This window comes from Pongo abelii, chromosome 1, assembly GCF_028885655.2.
Source record: "Pongo abelii isolate AG06213 chromosome 1, NHGRI_mPonAbe1-v2.0_pri, whole genome shotgun sequence".
Lineage (NCBI taxonomy): Eukaryota > Metazoa > Chordata > Mammalia > Primates > Hominidae > Pongo > Pongo abelii.
In genome coordinates, this window is record NC_071985.2 from 170,115,778 (window position 1) to 170,132,500 (window position 16,723).

General features: G+C 41.8%; 3 long non-coding RNA genes across 3 annotated transcripts in view; 2 read left to right on the forward strand and 1 right to left on the reverse strand.

Moving 5' to 3' along the window:
- Positions 1-141: 141 nt before the first annotated feature.
- Positions 142-16,723, forward strand: part of LOC129060356 (uncharacterized) — a 41,687-nt gene continuing 25,105 nt past the window's right edge. The window contains exons 1-2 of the long non-coding RNA XR_008526981.1: positions 142-297; positions 1,111-1,194. This is a non-coding gene — a long non-coding RNA (uncharacterized LOC129060356). The remainder of the gene's footprint in view (positions 298-1,110; positions 1,195-16,723) is intronic.
- Positions 1,033-6,671, reverse strand: LOC129060358 (uncharacterized). Its single transcript, XR_008526982.1, has 3 exons — positions 6,543-6,671; positions 1,702-1,836; positions 1,033-1,184 (listed from the first exon to the last, which is right to left on the reverse strand). It is a non-coding gene; the product is annotated as an uncharacterized LOC129060358 (long non-coding RNA).
- Positions 6,777-16,723, forward strand: part of LOC112130579 (uncharacterized) — a 10,572-nt gene continuing 625 nt past the window's right edge. Inside the window, exon 1 of the long non-coding RNA XR_008526980.1 lies at positions 6,777-6,948. This is a non-coding gene — a long non-coding RNA (uncharacterized LOC112130579). The remainder of the gene's footprint in view (positions 6,949-16,723) is intronic.

Below are 16,723 nucleotides of genomic sequence, written 5' to 3' on the forward strand. Positions count from 1 at the left end.
TGCCCGCCCCTCACATGACCAATTATGATGAGATTTGAGGATCATCAGCCATCCAAAATTCTATTCCATTGGTTCTTTCACTATACTTGAAATTCCTATATGAGTATTTGTCTTTTGTGCAGGTCAACCTATTAAGCCATTGTAAACTTAATTTAAATAATCAAGTGTGTGAGTCAGTAATTTAGCCAGGCCCAGAGGGAACTGAACATAGAACACACCAAGTGTGGTGGGGAATAAGAGGCAAGAAGAATGGGGAAGTTCCAAAGCGTGGACACTTCTGGAGGAGATCTATAGAGGGTATTAACTTTGGGGACACTTGGGGTCCAGCTTAGTGGCATTGAGCAGTGATGGGAAGAGGCACTAAAAGGGAAAAAGAGGCAGGAGAAAGGGGGCAGAGCATCTCCAAAGTTCAGCATGGCCCACATGGGCTATGTCCATAGGATTGTGCCTAGGTTGTATACTAAGCGTGTCCAACTCGCTGCCCGAAGACCACGTGCAGCCCAGGACAGCTCTAAATGCGGCCCAATTTAAATTTGTAAACTTTGTTAAAATACTATGAGATTTATTATTATTTATTAATTAATTTATTTATTTTTAGCTCATCAGCTATCATTAGTGTTAGTGTACTTTATATGTGGCCCAAGACAATTCTTCTTCTAGTGTGTCCCAGGGAAGCCAAAAGATTAGACACCCCTGCATGTAAACCCTCTTAAAATGGTTGACTCATAATATTTTAGACCATTCACCAGATAACATCACTCCCCAGCTGGAGTCCAGGGAGTGGAATGGATGCCCAAGTTGCAGAACCAGGGAAACAAGGAAAGAGAACGGGCAATAGCATGTGTTAAGAGCCTCCAACCTCGGCTATGCCAGTGTCCCCTTGGCTGCCTTTGTTCCAGCCACACTCCTGCACATGACTCCCCTCAGCCAGGAAAGCTCTTCCCCCTTCCCCCAGTTCTCCCACTCTCTGCTAAGCGACCTCAAACCCATCCCTGCCTTCAACATCAATGTCACCTCCCGGAGAGGCCTACCCTATCCACACCCCGCCACTCTAAATTGCATTCTGCTTATTCAACCTTTTTTCATTGTTCTATTGCTTTTCTCCTTCAGAGCATTCATCACAATTTGGAAGCGCTGTTGTTCTCTCTTATCCACGGTTTCAGTTATCCAAGGTCAATCGCAGTCTGAAAATAGGTGAGTACAGTACACTAAGATATTTTGAAAGCGAGAGGACACATTCACACAATGTTTATGATAGTATATTTTTATAATGTGCTATTTTATTAGTAGTTACTGTTGTGAATCACTTACTGTGCCCAATTTACAAACATTATAAGTATGTATATGTAGGAAAAAATATAGTATATATAAGGTTCGGCACTATCTGAGGTTTCAGGCATCCACTGGGGGCCTTGGTACATATCCCCCATGGATAAGGGGGAACTACTATATCTATTTATTTATTAGTTTAATATATGTATATTCCTCTAGAGTATAAATGTTATGAGTACCCACTAAGAGCCAGTCCTTAACAAACAGCCGTTCAGTGAATCATTGTCAGGCACTATGTTCTCTGTTTCGGCAGTAGTAGCCCTTTTAATCTTCATAATAATTCTCTGAACTAGGTTTTACAGATGAAACTTAGGAGGCTTACAACCCAAGGGGGATCATTTTTGTACCCTGAAACGGTGAAGTGCATACCCTGCACAGTTGTGTGTGACAATTCTGCTCAGAAACTCCTTGTTGTAAACCACTTAGAAGTGGTATCATCTTCAAAGGAAGAGTGTCTCTCTGCTCCTCTTCCCACCATCGCGACAACCATGGCTGGAGGGGTTACTAATGAACAGAAAGTCCAATTAGTCTCACCCATCACATCAGTCCTAGAGTTAAATCCTGGTTCCTTGCAAGCCCCAAGTAAAGACTCTCCTGTTTATACGTAATGTTAATAATTAATTGATTAGTTAATCAACAAGCTAGTTCCTGTAGGATTGTCCTGTCCTTTTTTGTCCCCTCTGAGTCCTGGTCAGGGTCAGTGGACCTGTGCTCATGTATGCATTATGCTGATATGAAAGACTGAAGGAGCTGGGCGCGGTGGCTCACGCCTGTAATCCCAGCACTTTGGGAGGCCAAGGTGGGCGGATCACCTGAGATCAGGAGTTCATGACCAGCCTGGCCAACGTGGCAAAACTCCATCTCTACTAAAGATACAAAAACTAGCTGGACATGGTGGGGCATGCCTGTAATCCCAGCTACTTGGGAGGCTGAGGCAGGAGAATTGCTTGAATCCGGGAGGTGAAGGTTACAGTGAGCCGAGATCGCACCACTGCACTTCAGCCTAGGTGACAGAGCAAGACTCTGTCAAATAAATAAATAAATAAATAGAAAGACTGAAGGAAGGACCATTTGGAAACATGCACATGATAAGTGCTTTTTAACACCCTGAAATTTTATGAGGGAGCTGCACATTATGTACCTGTTGAGAATAGCTTTTTGTTTTTTGGGTTTTTTGTTTAAGTACTATTTAAAGCTGGTTGGGCATTGATTGAAAATGTATAGCAGTGCCTGGTTTTACCAAGATGGTAAGTCAAGGCTCTGCCGTCAAGGAGCTCTCAGTGAGGTGCTACAACAGGAGAGACAAGGACGGCTTCTCAGAAGAGGAAGCTCAGGGGGACAGGAGAGTGACTATGACGGGAGGCCATGGAAACTATCCTGGGCAGAGGGCAGAGCCTGTGTGGGGACTGGGAGTGTGATTGCAGAGATGGAACAAAAGCAGAAGGCCAGGCTAGAGAAAAAATGTCATTCCTTTTTTCCTGGGTGCTTGTGGAAGGGGCTCCAAGCTGTGATATTTTATAAGATACTGCAGAGACACTTGCTATGGAGAACTGTATCTGAAATGTGGACCAACTTACTCTTCCTGCTGCTTTGGTACTGCAGCTGTCAACTCTAACCCTAAAGTAACTGATTCCTTTGCAAGATGCAGGGCAGAGGCCAGTTTTCAAGAAATGCCAAATATTCCATTCCTATCAGGTTTTAAAACTGTCTTTTACTCCCTAGTCTAAGCAGCACTTGGGTAGCCATAAGGCCTTACAGCTCGGACCAGCGTTCCTATTCCCAACAGCTCATTAGAACCACTTGTGGTGCTTTTTTAAAACACACACGCCCAATCTACTAAAGCTGAACTTAGGTATACGCTGCACTCAGCAATTCCACTCCCAGGTAAACACCCAACAAATGTAAAAATTCACCAAAAGACATACAAGAATTTCATGGAGGCACTATTTATAATAGCGCCACAAGGAACCACCCAAGTGCCCAGCAATAGCTGAATGAGTAAATAAATTGTAGTATATACAGACAGTGGAATAGCATATAGCACTGAAAAGGAAAGAACGAATGCAACACATACCATCATGGGCGAACCTTAGAAATATAATGTAGAGCAAAATAAGCTCAATGCGACAGAACACATCCTGCATAATTTCATTTTAGTTCTATACTAAAAATCAGAAAAAATTAATCCATATATTAGAAATCAGCATAGTGGCTATGTCTTGGAAGGATAGTAACTAAAAGGGGACACTGGGGGCCTTCTGGAATTCTGGGTCCTGACTGCATGAGTGTGTTCACTTGGTGAAAAGTCATCAAGCAGTGTATTTACGATTTATTTACTTTTCTGTATAATGTTATATTATTTCACTGAAATATTTTTAAAACTACATCTGCCTAAATTTTACCCCCATATATTCAATTTCAATTTATCTGGGGTGAGACTCAGTTACCTGTATTTTTTAAAGATTCTCGGGCAGGTGCAGTAGCTCACGCCTGCAATCACAGCACTTTGGGAGGCCGAGGTGGGCAGATCACATGAGGTCAGGAGTTCGAGACCAGCCTGGCCAACATGGTGAAACTACGACTCTACTAAAAATACAAAAAGTTAGTCGAGCATAGTGGGGCATGCCTGTAGTCCCAGCTACTCGAGAGGCTGAGGCAGGAGAATCACTTGAACCCGGGAGGCAGAGGTCACAGTGAGCCGAGATCATGCCACTGAATTCCAGCCTGGGCGACAGAGCAAGACTCAGTCTCAAAAAAAAAAGGATTCTCAGATGTTTCTATTGTACATCCAGATTTGGGAATCACTGACTAGGATTACCTCTGATTTCTATTTCCGAATTTAATCTCCTTTGTTTGTTTGTGTATATATATATATATATATATATATATATATTTTTTTTTTTTTTTCGAGTCATCCTTTCACTCTTGTCACCCAGGCTCGAGTGCAGTGGCATGATCTCAGCTCACCGCAACCTCTGCCTCCCGGGTTCAAGCGATTCTCCTGCCTGAGCCTCCCGAGTAGCTGGGATTACAGGTGCCCGCCACCACACCCTGCTAATTTTTTGTATTTTTAGTAGAGACGGGGTTTTGCCATGTTGGGCAGGCTGGCCTCGAACTCCTGATCTCAGGTGATCCGCCCGCCTTGGAATCCGAAAGTGCTGGGATTACAGGGGTAAGCCACCACACCCAGCCTCTTTGCATATTAAAAGAGTTTACTCATTGCTTTACTTTTCATTTTTCTTTTTTTTCTCAAAATAAGAGTAAAATAGCTACTGCAATCATGTGCACCCAGGCATCTTCATGCCACTGAAATGAATGGAGGCTGGAATGGAGGCAGTACTTGCTCAGTGTCAGTACTTGATTTGCAGAAGTATTTGTACTCTGGTACTTCAAGAATCCCTAACAAAATTAATTTATTAAATTAGCCAAACATTTATTGAACCCCTACAATAATAAGAGCTAATGATTACTAACTTTATGAAGCACTTCCCTGGGCCAGGCATGATCCTATATCCTTTGCTTATGTTCTGGGGTTAAGTGTGCAGACTCTGGAGCCAGGTGACCCTGTTAAAACTCTGGCTTTGCAACTTAGTTGTGTGACTTCGGGAATGTTACTTTGCCACTCTGTGACTCAGTTTCCCCCTCTGTAAATTGGGGATCATAATAATACTGTTTCTTGAAGTTGGGCTGAGGAGTAAATAATGTTTAGCCACCTACTGTAAGTAAGTGCCACCTACTGTAGCAAGTGCTACATATATATGAGCTATTCATTTTCACAAAAGTCCGACGAGATGGCTGCTTAAATAATGCTAATTTTGTACTTGAAGAAAGTAAGCTTAGGGAGGTTACATAACTTGTCCAAGGTCACACAGCTGGCAAACAGCAAAATCAGGATTCCAAGCCAGGTTGCCTAATCCCAGCACTGGGATACGTTGCCATCACACTCTTTCCTATGCTGACATATTTCTCTCTGGGTCTGTGTTTTGATAGACACAGGGATCACATTTATAAAAAGAAGATTGTACTGAAGGGATCTTTCAAGAGCCTCAAAAGCAGGACTACTTCATGAGCCAACTCATAGTGACAAGCCCTGCCCCTGCAAGTGAGAAGGGGGATGCTTCCAAATCAAGCTCCATTTGTCAAGGTGGGATGGACTGGGTAAACTTTTTGGCTCCCTGAAGTCAAAAATATTTTTTAAAAATGAGTTTGTCGTGTCTTGTTGCATAATACAGAGCAGTATTTACAGAACGTGGAAATGAATATGAAAACTTGTATTTTGATTCATGGCCTCTTAGAAGTAAGTGGTGGTTTCATTAATAATTCTGACTTGACTTTTTCCTCCCAGATTATTGGAATTTTTTAAACTTTACAAATAATATGTTTCGACTGGGGTTAGGGAATGGAGAGTGGAGAGGTAGGAAGAGAGAGGAAGCACATTCCTAAAGACACTAACACTGCCAATTTCTGGAAAAGCAATTCCATGTATTGAGAGCTGCCATCGTGTAACAGATAGTACCGGGTATTTGGTCCCCGATACTGTTAATTAGATATGTAAAGACTGCATTTTTCTGGAGTTAATTTTAAATATAGACCTTCATTAAACAATATCTCTCAGTAAAAATTTAGGTCCTAGCAATTAATAGGCAAAACTGTGTACCTAAGATTTTTATTATATTGATTCCAAAATAATTAGGTTGGCAAAAGCATTGTGAAGATCTCTTCCCACGTTAATACAAAGCGCTGCTCTCATTCTGTTGTTTTTTTAAAAGATGGCTGCATCTTACCATAAAATGTATTTCCAAGTTTAATCAAGTATTACAGTGATTGATTTTATTTCTTTTATTAGGAATTTAGGTTTATCTTACTTTTTTAATAGACTGTTGAAATGCAAGCCTGCTTTCACAGGCCTCCTGCCGCCCAAAAGCCTCCTTGTTCGGCACAGAGATTTCTTGCTGATCACATTTTTCCCTATTCTTTTCTTTAAGCAAACACTGAAGGCTTTCAGCAGCTGCCCAAGATATCACTTTAAAACCCCTTAAGGCAGTTTGAAAGGCCTCCAAAAAAGCATGACATTCAATCAAAGTTCAGTAAGGAAAGTTTTAATGAATAAACTTAGTAAATTAGAAAGCACTGCGGCAGAGTGATTAACTCTCATTTGGGCATTAGTGTTGAAATTAATTAAAATGTTTAAGCCATAGGAGGCAGGCTACCTCGTCAGGACCTGGCTCTGCCCTCGGAGTCAGTCTGGATCCAGGAGTGATTCATCTTACACAGATGAGAGGGGGATAAAAGGAAAAGAACAGTCAGGACAAATGTGTTTTCAATGGTGCTTAGCAGTGGGAGACCACTGGGACTTCAGAGCAACGCTACTGGAGTGTGACATCATAATACGGTATGTACACTGTGGAGTGGAGTGAAAAGGACTTTGCGCTTACATTCTTGCCCTCCTTTAGGAGGGCAATCTCTCCTTTAGATTGGATGCCATGTATATTCATTTCTCTGCCAGGCAGAATGCCGCAGTCTGCTGTCTTCAAGACCACTTACAAATTAGCTCTGTTTCCCTGCTCTTTTTAAACCTGCTTGCCACCGTTAATGTTCCTGCAGTGACATGAAGAGGTAGGCTTGGTGTCCTGGCGGATTTCCCTAAGATCAACTCCATAGGATGTATAAAAATATAATTGCTTCAAACAGACTCTCAGACACACAACAACAGATTTATTGTTAAATTCCCTTGACAATATGCAGGGTAGAAACCATCTTTTCAAGAAACCCAAAATATTCCCTTCCCATTAGGTTTTAAAATATCTTGTAAGCTCGATTTCTTTCCGGAACTATGGGTCTGTGGATCTTCTTATAGAAACCCATTACCACGTGGCTGTTTAACAAATCCGTGCCTGCTTAAAATTATAAATGACAGCCCATTTCATAAAGAGAAAAGTCCTCCTTGACAGGAAAACAATCTCAGTTGGTTCTCCTTGGATAACAAATGGACTTGCGTCAGGCCCGGCACCATAGCTGTTTCTAAAACAGTGTGGCAAAGGACTGCCATTCCTATTTCAGGGGTCCTAATTAAGGAGCTTGCTGAAATTAGTGACCACCTGCAAATCTGAATTATCACCACCAGGAGAAAATTATCATGATTTGCTACAGATCTACATTCATAACTTTAAAAACTGTCCATCTTCCTTATTTTTTGCTCTATGGATTTCTTGTCAGCGGCAGTGTCAGAGGTCACTGCCAGAGTGTCCCTTTGGTACCCATTAACTATAACCAGCAAACTTGTTCACTATTGATCCACTATGTCTAAGTATCTATTACGGTGGATATAAAAGGTGGCTTCACATCTTTCTAAACAGATAATTCATAAAGGCCAAGGGGTCATGGCTTGTGATATATTATTCTTTCACTGTATTTGTGACTGAATGGACAAAGAGAGAGAGGATGCAAAAGGGGTGCCAAGGGTCACGAGTGTTAGACTAGAGAGGTAGAAAGTTGTGTGTCAATTGGACATATTAACATCCATATAAATAATAAAAGGCATTAATAATATTTATTCATGACCTCATTATCGATTCATTCTACTCAGAAGCAGAGGTTCCTAGAGCAAATGAAGACAGAGTTGATTTTTTACCACCAAAGTTCAGTTGAGGTTGAACTCTAAACTGGAAGTCAACTAGAGACAGTAAAATATATTCTGGTAGGCATATACTGGGTCCTGGGATTGATACATTTTGCAAGCAGTGCATCATCCGGGGCAAAGCAACTGTTTGGGGAACAGAAGCCTCACACAGAAAGTGTTAAGGGTCTGCAGGGCCCTAATGGGCTCAGCACATCACCACATTCCTTTGGGATTGTTTGATTCATGATGTTATTTAACCTCCACTGGTTCATATTGAACATTCAGCAATACACTACAGAGGCCATTGCTAATGTTCCACACGTTCCCAGCCTAAAGGAAAGCATCTCATTAGGAGAGCAATAAGGATCTAATGAGTGAGCCTTGCTCACAAGTTAGCTGACACAGGGCTCATTTAATGCTGTTTATGGTCTTCTACCCACTGGAGAACCCGGAGATGGTGCGCTTTCTCAAGACTACAGTTTGGAGGAAAGTAAATTGAGACGAATCATGGTGAGATGAGATAGTTAAAATGTCATGCTGCATAAGTTTGAATGCATCCTTCAAGTTCTGAACAGTAAAATGCAACTGAACACTGAAACAAGAGAAACAAAGAAAAAGCAGATAACTAACAATACAAACCCGCCTTCTTGGGCAAGGATGTTTCATGGGGGGAACCAAAAACATCTTTTCAGAGCCCTCCTTGAATACACACCGGATGCACACACACACAGAGAGAGACACACAGACACAACACACACACACACACACACACACACACTTCCTCCCAAATTTCCTTCCTTTGCCACCAGACTTCAATACATTACAGCCTTTAAAACAACAACAACAACAACAACAACAACAACAAAAAGCCCATTATGGATCAGGGGATGACACGTCAAGATTGTAAGATTTTTAGAGACCAACAACAAACCACCAGCTTTATTTCTGTTTACAAATGTGAGCCAGTCCCTAGATTGGCTGGGTAAATTATAAATTGTCCCCAGTAAATGTAGGAGCTAGTGATCACATGTTTCTGAGTCAGGACAGGCCTTTTTAGCTTAAGAAGTGGGTCGAAGAGAGGCTTGGGAGTTGAGAGGGTGGGATGTGGGAGCTACACAGTTACTTTGCCAATTTCTCCTTCCAGAGCCCCATTCATTTCAAGTATCTATGGACTCGATGATCTCTCTAAGTTAGACATCCTAAGAGAAATCCAAGGACGACCTATCTCCTGGAAGCCACCAATCTAAGTGAATAGTCTAACCCTGGGGATAGCTTTTCTTCATTACGTGAAACCCCAGTTACTGAGACAACTGTGGTCCTGAGGGAATTTTCCTTCAATGTCTGTGCTTCTCAATCTTTTTGTGGATCAAGGACCCTTTTGAGACCATAACAAAAACTATGATCCCTCTCTTGGGAAAAATACTGATACACACAAAATTTTGCATATGTTTGAGGGATTCATAGCATTCCTCAGATTGCCATAAGTTAAGAACTGCTATTCTAAACAGGGTTAAAAAAAAAAAAAAAAAAAAAGATGAGCATTGATGGAATTGCCCTTCCTTCCTTCTTCAATTCAAGAAAGAAAAAATAACGAAGCTTAGAGATGAGCCAGCCATTGTGACCCCCGAACTCCAAATAATACTGTCCCTAATAATAATATCCAAGTGTCACGTTAGTGGTCTCTATGGATATCTCTAGTCTTCATAATAATTTTTATTTTTATTTAATGTTTGGAGATGTTGTAAAAAGTGACTGCTGTTTCAAAATGTGACCTCTGTGAGGTTTAAAACCTACTGAATCAGATGAGATATGAAAGCATTCAATATAATGTATGACTTAAAGCTATGTTTTTTAAACTTTAATAGGAAATGTCTGACTCTTAGATCACTGTTTCTAAAGCCTGGCAGACAGAAACATGTCTTTTAAAAAGGTCTAATTTATATACCAAATAGAGATCCAGCAGGTAGAAATGATGCCTTTCCTTTTTACCTCATGCCAACCAGAATCTTTCATCAGCTTTGAATATACCTCAGCTCCAGCAATATTTAACAATGCTAACTCATCTCATTTATTTTCAAAGATTTTTCAAGTACTCTGCTACACAGTGGGATACTAAGATAAGCAAATCACGGTCTTTGTCCTTGGGAGGGTTACAGTATTGTGGGAGGACAGGTGTGTGTGAACACTCATGCAGCTACTGTGGTGGCTTAGACAGCATCCATTTCCTTCTTCCTCCCTCCTGGCAGAATTTTTTTTTTTTTTTTTTGAGGCAGGGTCTCACTGTGTCACCCAGGCTGGAGTGCAGTGGCATAATCTCAGCTCACTGTAACCTCCACCTCTCAGCCTCCCAAGTAGCTGGTATTACAGGTGTGCACCACCACACATGGCTAATTTTTGTATTTTTGTTGTTGTTGTAGAAATGAGTTTCACCATCTTGCCCAGGCTGGTCTTGAACTCCTGGTTTCAAGCAATCCACTTATCTTAGCCTCCCAAGGTGCTGGGATTACAGGTGTCAGCCACTGTACCCAACCCGTAACTCCGTTTTTATTTGGGTACCCACCTCTCCTGTACGTAAGCTATGTGATCTCTGGAAAGCTGACCCACACTAGGCTATACCAATCATGATAATCCTATACACACCCTTGCTTGTGATTGGTTCAGGCATCATGGCTTCAGCCTATTGCTTAATTGGTGACAGTAATTGGTCCAGGGATGAACATGTGACCTAAAGCCCTCATTACACCAAAGGGAAGGACAACTGCGGGGAAGGTTCTCTCTCTTCCCCTCTATGCATGTTGCCCCAATTGCTTTTAGCAACTGTCTTGCTACCACTGGGGAGATTGGCCTGAGGACAAAACAAAGATATCTGGGATGGCAGATCTGAGAAAATTACAGAAACCCTAAGCAGAAACCCTGATCATATCACATCTGGAGCCCAGTCTACATCCAAATGGCCTTTATATGAGATCAATCTACTATTTTCTTTTTGTTTAGTCTTCTTTGGGTAGGACTTTCTGTCCTATGCAGACCAAAAACTTCCTGTCATCCCTACTATTAGAGAGTGAAAGTACCCCTGGTATGCTACAAAAATCTTCAAAAAAAAAGCACAGAGGATGGACACAGTCACTCTGGTGGGAACTTTCTGGAGAAGGGGATACTTGAACTGAGTTTTGCAGGTTGAATAGGAGTTAGCTGAGCAGATATAAAAGGGAAAAGGGTTCTAAAGAGAAGAACAAGTGAACAGAGGTGTGCTGATGCCTTCAAGGTTGTTGGGAGAGTTGTATGGCTAGAGTGAAATGAGCACTCAGGGGATGTTTTGGAAGATGAGACAGAAGAGGTAGCAAGTGCTGGATCATGAGGGGTCTCACATTCTGTGTGAATGTGGATTTTCTATCAAAGGTAATTGGGAGCCATTGAAAGATGTTAAGCTAAGTGTCATGGTTGGTTTAGCATTTTAAACAATTGCTGGTGGCCAGTGTGGAAGGTGAGTTAGAGACTTGGAGGTGAGTTAGAAAGTTCTGGAGACAGGGGGATCAGTTCAAGAGTCTCCATTTTGCCGGAATTCTCAGTCATCCTCTCCCAACAAGGGGCAGAAAACATGGGCTCTTTCTGGACAGTTCAGAGATGGGAGCTGTGAAGACTGGTACAGATCCAAGTTGGTGCTCAAGATATAGAACACTGCACAGGGTCATGGGATGAGCCCCTTACTTGCTGTGTGGCCTTAAGCTAGCTGCTTAACTTCTCTGAGATTCCATTTCCTTGCCAATAAAATGAGGATCGTAATACCTACCTTGCACTATTTTGGTGAGTAAAATAACATTTATAAACAGATAAGGCTACTAGATAATAGAAACTAGATTAATGACTCACTGGATGATTGAGTGACAGGATGACATGAGTGGTTTTCCCTACTGAGATTAAATATGTGGTTGTAGACTTCAAAATGGCAGGCCCAGTACCTGGGGAGATGTTACTACCAGATGAACAAGTTATCCCCACTACTTTCTGAGATAAGTTTAATTCTCATAGAATTTTTCTTAATGAGGGCAGATCTGCCCACAGGGATTACAGAAGCTTCTACTCAGCCATTAATTAAAACAACATGCTTTGAAGCCCTGTGGATTTGCATCTCTCCATTCTTGGGGCTCAAGAGGAAGCATTATTATAAATTGCTTTGGAAGGAATTGATTAGGGGTTTTCCATATGATACCCTCAAAGGGCTTGAGAGATTAGTTTTTGGCCCGATCTCAAGGGCTGCTGCCCAGTTGGTTTGGACAGCCTACAGGCACAGGAAATGAGAAAGGTGCCTGTCTGTGCTCCTTTCCATAAGCCAGATCCTTAGGTCTCCCAAGTTGACTGTGCCCATTCAGGGGTGGTCAGAAGAAAGGGCTAGGGTGGAACAGTGGGGAGCTGGTGCCCACCTGCAGATGCTTGGAGGTATAACGTGCAGTGGTTGAGAGATTTACCATCAGAGGCATCCAGGTTTTTGAGTTCCAGCTCACTCACTTACTAGCTGTGTGACCTTGGGCAAGTGACATAACTTCTCTGAGCTGTGACTTTTTTCATTTGCAAAAATGGGTTTTATTTATTCCAATTCTACAAAGTGGGAGTAAATCTACTCCTAAGGCTATTATGTAGATTAAATAAAACATTTATGTAAAGTATGTATGCACCATAGTTTATAACAGATGGCTAATAAACATAGGTTGTTATTATTATTTATAATGAACATCTGTAATGTGGGGTCTGTCCATCAAGTAGCTGCTCCCTGATTTCCTTTTGGGGAATTACCTTTCCTGATTAGGTGTAGTCTTGGTGCCCTCTAGTGTGCTGACTGTCCACCTTAGAAGTTGAAAGGTGGAGGCTCTGCCCACCAGACTTTCCTTTCATCACCTAGTACAGCCAAGATGTGAGCATGTCACCTGAGTTCAGGCAATCAGAGTCTATCTCCTGAGACCTTGAATCAAAGCAAAGGTAGCAAACACAGTGGGAGAGTGCCTGAGGAAGACGGTCTTCCCTTCCCTCCTGTTGGTGTCCCAAATAGTTCCTACAAAGTCTCCATTCTCTCAAAGGGCCAAAGTCCATTTCTGTTGCTTGTGACCAAAGAAATGAGATACTGTTGCTTTCTGCCTCTAGGAAATGAGTGTTTCCCTTCACAACCTGCTTCACTTCTTGTCTTGTCTTTACTCCAATACACAGGGCACTGCCACAACGGCCCTACCTAGAATGTTCCCCAAACACAGCCTAAATTTTTGTAACTTCATGCACGTTTTCAAGACATCCTTTCTGTTTGGATGTCCATATCCAACCCTCATCCTCCAACAGGCAAATTCTAACTCATTCTTCAAGCCCTGGCTCAAATATTGCTTGCTAGGGAAGGCTTCAGTGACTGCCCGTGACCTAGCAGTACGAAAACATTTCATTTCCTCCACCTTTTTCATACTTTCATTGAAGCATTTACTACACTTGCCATGTTGTATTACAGTTAGGTTATTTGCTGCCATCTACATTGTGTGCTCTTTGGGGATGGTCTTGTTCAGTTTTGTTTCTCTAGTACCTGATTCAGAGCAAGAGCATGAAGCAATTTTATTGAATAAATGGTGAAGAAATGACATTTCTTACAAATATATGACTTGTACAATTTTATATGCAAACATATGCAGGGCGTGTCTAGAAAATTTCAGAACAGTAGGCCAATTCAATAGACCACCCGGTTCTCCCAGTAGTGGTAAGAAACCTGTCCTTGTCTCAGTTAGCCAAATTGACTATCTGGATTCACCCAAAAGTTTGAGATCATTGTCTTAACTCTCTTCTTTGAGAGTTACATCCCAACATAATTACATAACACTAGTAACTAAGTCTTCTATGGCCCTGACCACATCCCAAGCACCAAATCAATATTAACTCACGTAATCCTCATAATAATCCTATGACGTAGATTCTGCTATTTTTCTCATTTCAGAGATGAAAAAACTGAGGCACAGTGAGGTCGAGTCACCTGCTCACGGTTACATGGCTGACCAGTGGAAGAGCTGTTTCTTGCCTCAGCTGTGCTCTTCCATATGATGCTGCCTCCTCTGAATTCCAGAGGAATGAGCAGATTCAGCACTCAGCCCAGTTTCACAGCTTGGGGGTTGGACACCAGATAGGGGTGGCTGCATGTGGAGATCTGCCCACCTTGTAAGAAGTATTGACAACGAGTGCAGGTTTTGCTAAGCTATAGCGGGGTAGTGATGAAGACAAAGCAGGTTCCTCACATGATGTTTGATCATTCTGAGCCCCAGAAATAAGCCTCGTGCAAGTCGGGGTCACATTATTTGCCTTGGCTAAACTCACCAAGGTGGATTTGGTAGGCAGTAAAGGGTAGTTCAATGGTTAAGCTTTTAAGTCAAAGAGTACTGAATGTAAGGCCTGGCTCAGCTGTCTGCTGCTGTGTGTGATCTTGGGCTAATTATTTAACTGCTGGGTGACTCAGTTTCCTCACCTGTAAAATAGGGCATAATAAAAGTCTCCATGTCATAGAATAGTTATGAAAATTAAATGAGATAATCACATGGAAATTACTTGGTATGTGTGGTACCTATTAAGTGGTAGTATTATACAAATGTTAGTACAAAAATTTGTGCTAATTATGGGATATTTAATGACCAATAGCATGTTGGGTCTTTCAAGGAGCAATGAGAAGCAAAAGAGTAGGGCTGAGAAGTGAATGTCCGTCTACTTTACCAAGCAAAGTGCAGTCCTTAAGAATTTACTCCACTGCCTGAAGTTCCATGTCTGGCCACCTAGTTCTCCCAAGGATTCCACTAGGTATGAATGAGCACAAGGTAGGGTTTGTAGTTTTCACACCCAGTAATCAGGGCTGATGGCTCAATAGGATTATTTTGTATAGCAAACCCAATACCTTCTTTACTATTCTTTTCCCCTTTCTGATTTCCAATTGAAAAAAAAAAAACCCTCCAATGATAAATTTGGTCAAAAGGCTTATTTTATTACTAGTGCCTGTTGCCAAAGAGCTGATATTTCTCACAAATCCTGAGCTGTGAGTTGTGACAGCCAGTGCTTGGGTGAAATTAGCACCTCCCTCACCCCCAAGGAGAAGAGGTGAGGAAGTGATTTTCCCGACCGAGTCCATTACAACACATGTGCTCTGACCCCTGGGATTTGGGGAGGGGGATTCCCAATCTGCCAGTTCATTTAAGCTTCCAACTTCGCAGATTCCTGATTCAGATACAGAGAGCCTTCAAATGTGTTCTATAGAAACCAGACTTCATTGTAAAGTTCTCTATTAGCTGCAAAACAAACAAATATGTACAAATAAAGTACATTTTAAAGTAAGAAATATATTATCTTAATGCATCTGTCTCAGCTTTTAATAACCCCAGTTTACATGGTTTACAAATGAGACCCATTTCCTGAGAGATCCTGGAGTTGAAAATTGGAGTAGAAGTGAGTATAAGCACAGGAAGGTATTACTGTACTCTGGGAGCCTCCAACACACTTAAAACACATTAATAAGCCCTCTCCATGGAGGATTCAATAGGATGAAACTAATCCTCGTGTCATCCTCTCTCTATTTGTCCTTCATAACTGGGACATGAGAATTATGCACTAAATAACAATCTCAAAAGGCAAATCCCACAGAATGTGGGAACCTCTTGGGACAGTGTGTAGGTGTTGTCACTCCATAGCTGGCATCAGAGTGAACTCCCACCACTGGGATATGGAACAATTTGTAATGTAGCAATTAATGGAAATATGGTGAAGTATTCGCTTAGCAGGAAACTGGTAACTGCAGGGATCAGCAAACAAAACGGTACCATGGCATGTCCAATATCCCAAGGGATTCTGAAGACATTCAGATGACAACCAAGTGCTAGGCATCTTGAGAAGCCCCTCTGTGCCCCTTTGTTACTTGAGGTTGAAGTTAAAAATGATACCTTCTCTTCCACCCAGCTTTTGAGCTACACAGAACGGAGGAGCTGTTTTATAAAAATGCAGCCTCGGAAATGTAAGGACCCATCATGCTTGCTCGCTTCACCCTCGGTGAATAGCCTTCGGCAGATTCTCATTAGCAAAATGTTCCACTGGGCTTTCTCCTCAGGGTGCGAGGGAGACCTGGGCCATTGCAGAGCTGCATTTTGCATTGTCTGGATGATTGTAAAACTCCCTACTCACCACCCCCCACCAACCAAGAAAACCCATCAGCTTAAGTACCAACCCCCCACCTCAGTTCTCATATGCTTTCATCTTGTTCCCAGGATCCACTAAAGTAAATAAGATGTCCACCCAGATAATGGAAACCCCTCCAGCTCTCAGTTAGTGCCTTTTCATGCCAATTAAACACATTTTATACAGTCATCGTAGATGCATCAATGACTGCATTCCGAGACGCCAATAGGGCCGCGGCAGACATCAGCCTAGCAAATGAAATGTATTTCATGCGTGTTTTCTCTCTGTCTTATTCTAACCACTTGGCAATGGTCTCAATTGAAAACACTGATTCTGAAAGATATATATGGGTATATAAACTGATTAAGCAGCTTATTTGCTGCTGATTACTTTACTAATAAAGATCTCAGAGTGCTTAATTTAAATTAATACTTCTTTAATGAAAACCCAGCTTAGAGCATTAAAAACAATCTTGACAGATGCATTTATTGCACAAACATACATTTATCTACGCCAAGCCAATTGAACATACAATCATATTTGGTTGGAGTTATAATTGATAATGATTCTACAATTATGACTTCAGTTAGGTGTGTGTCG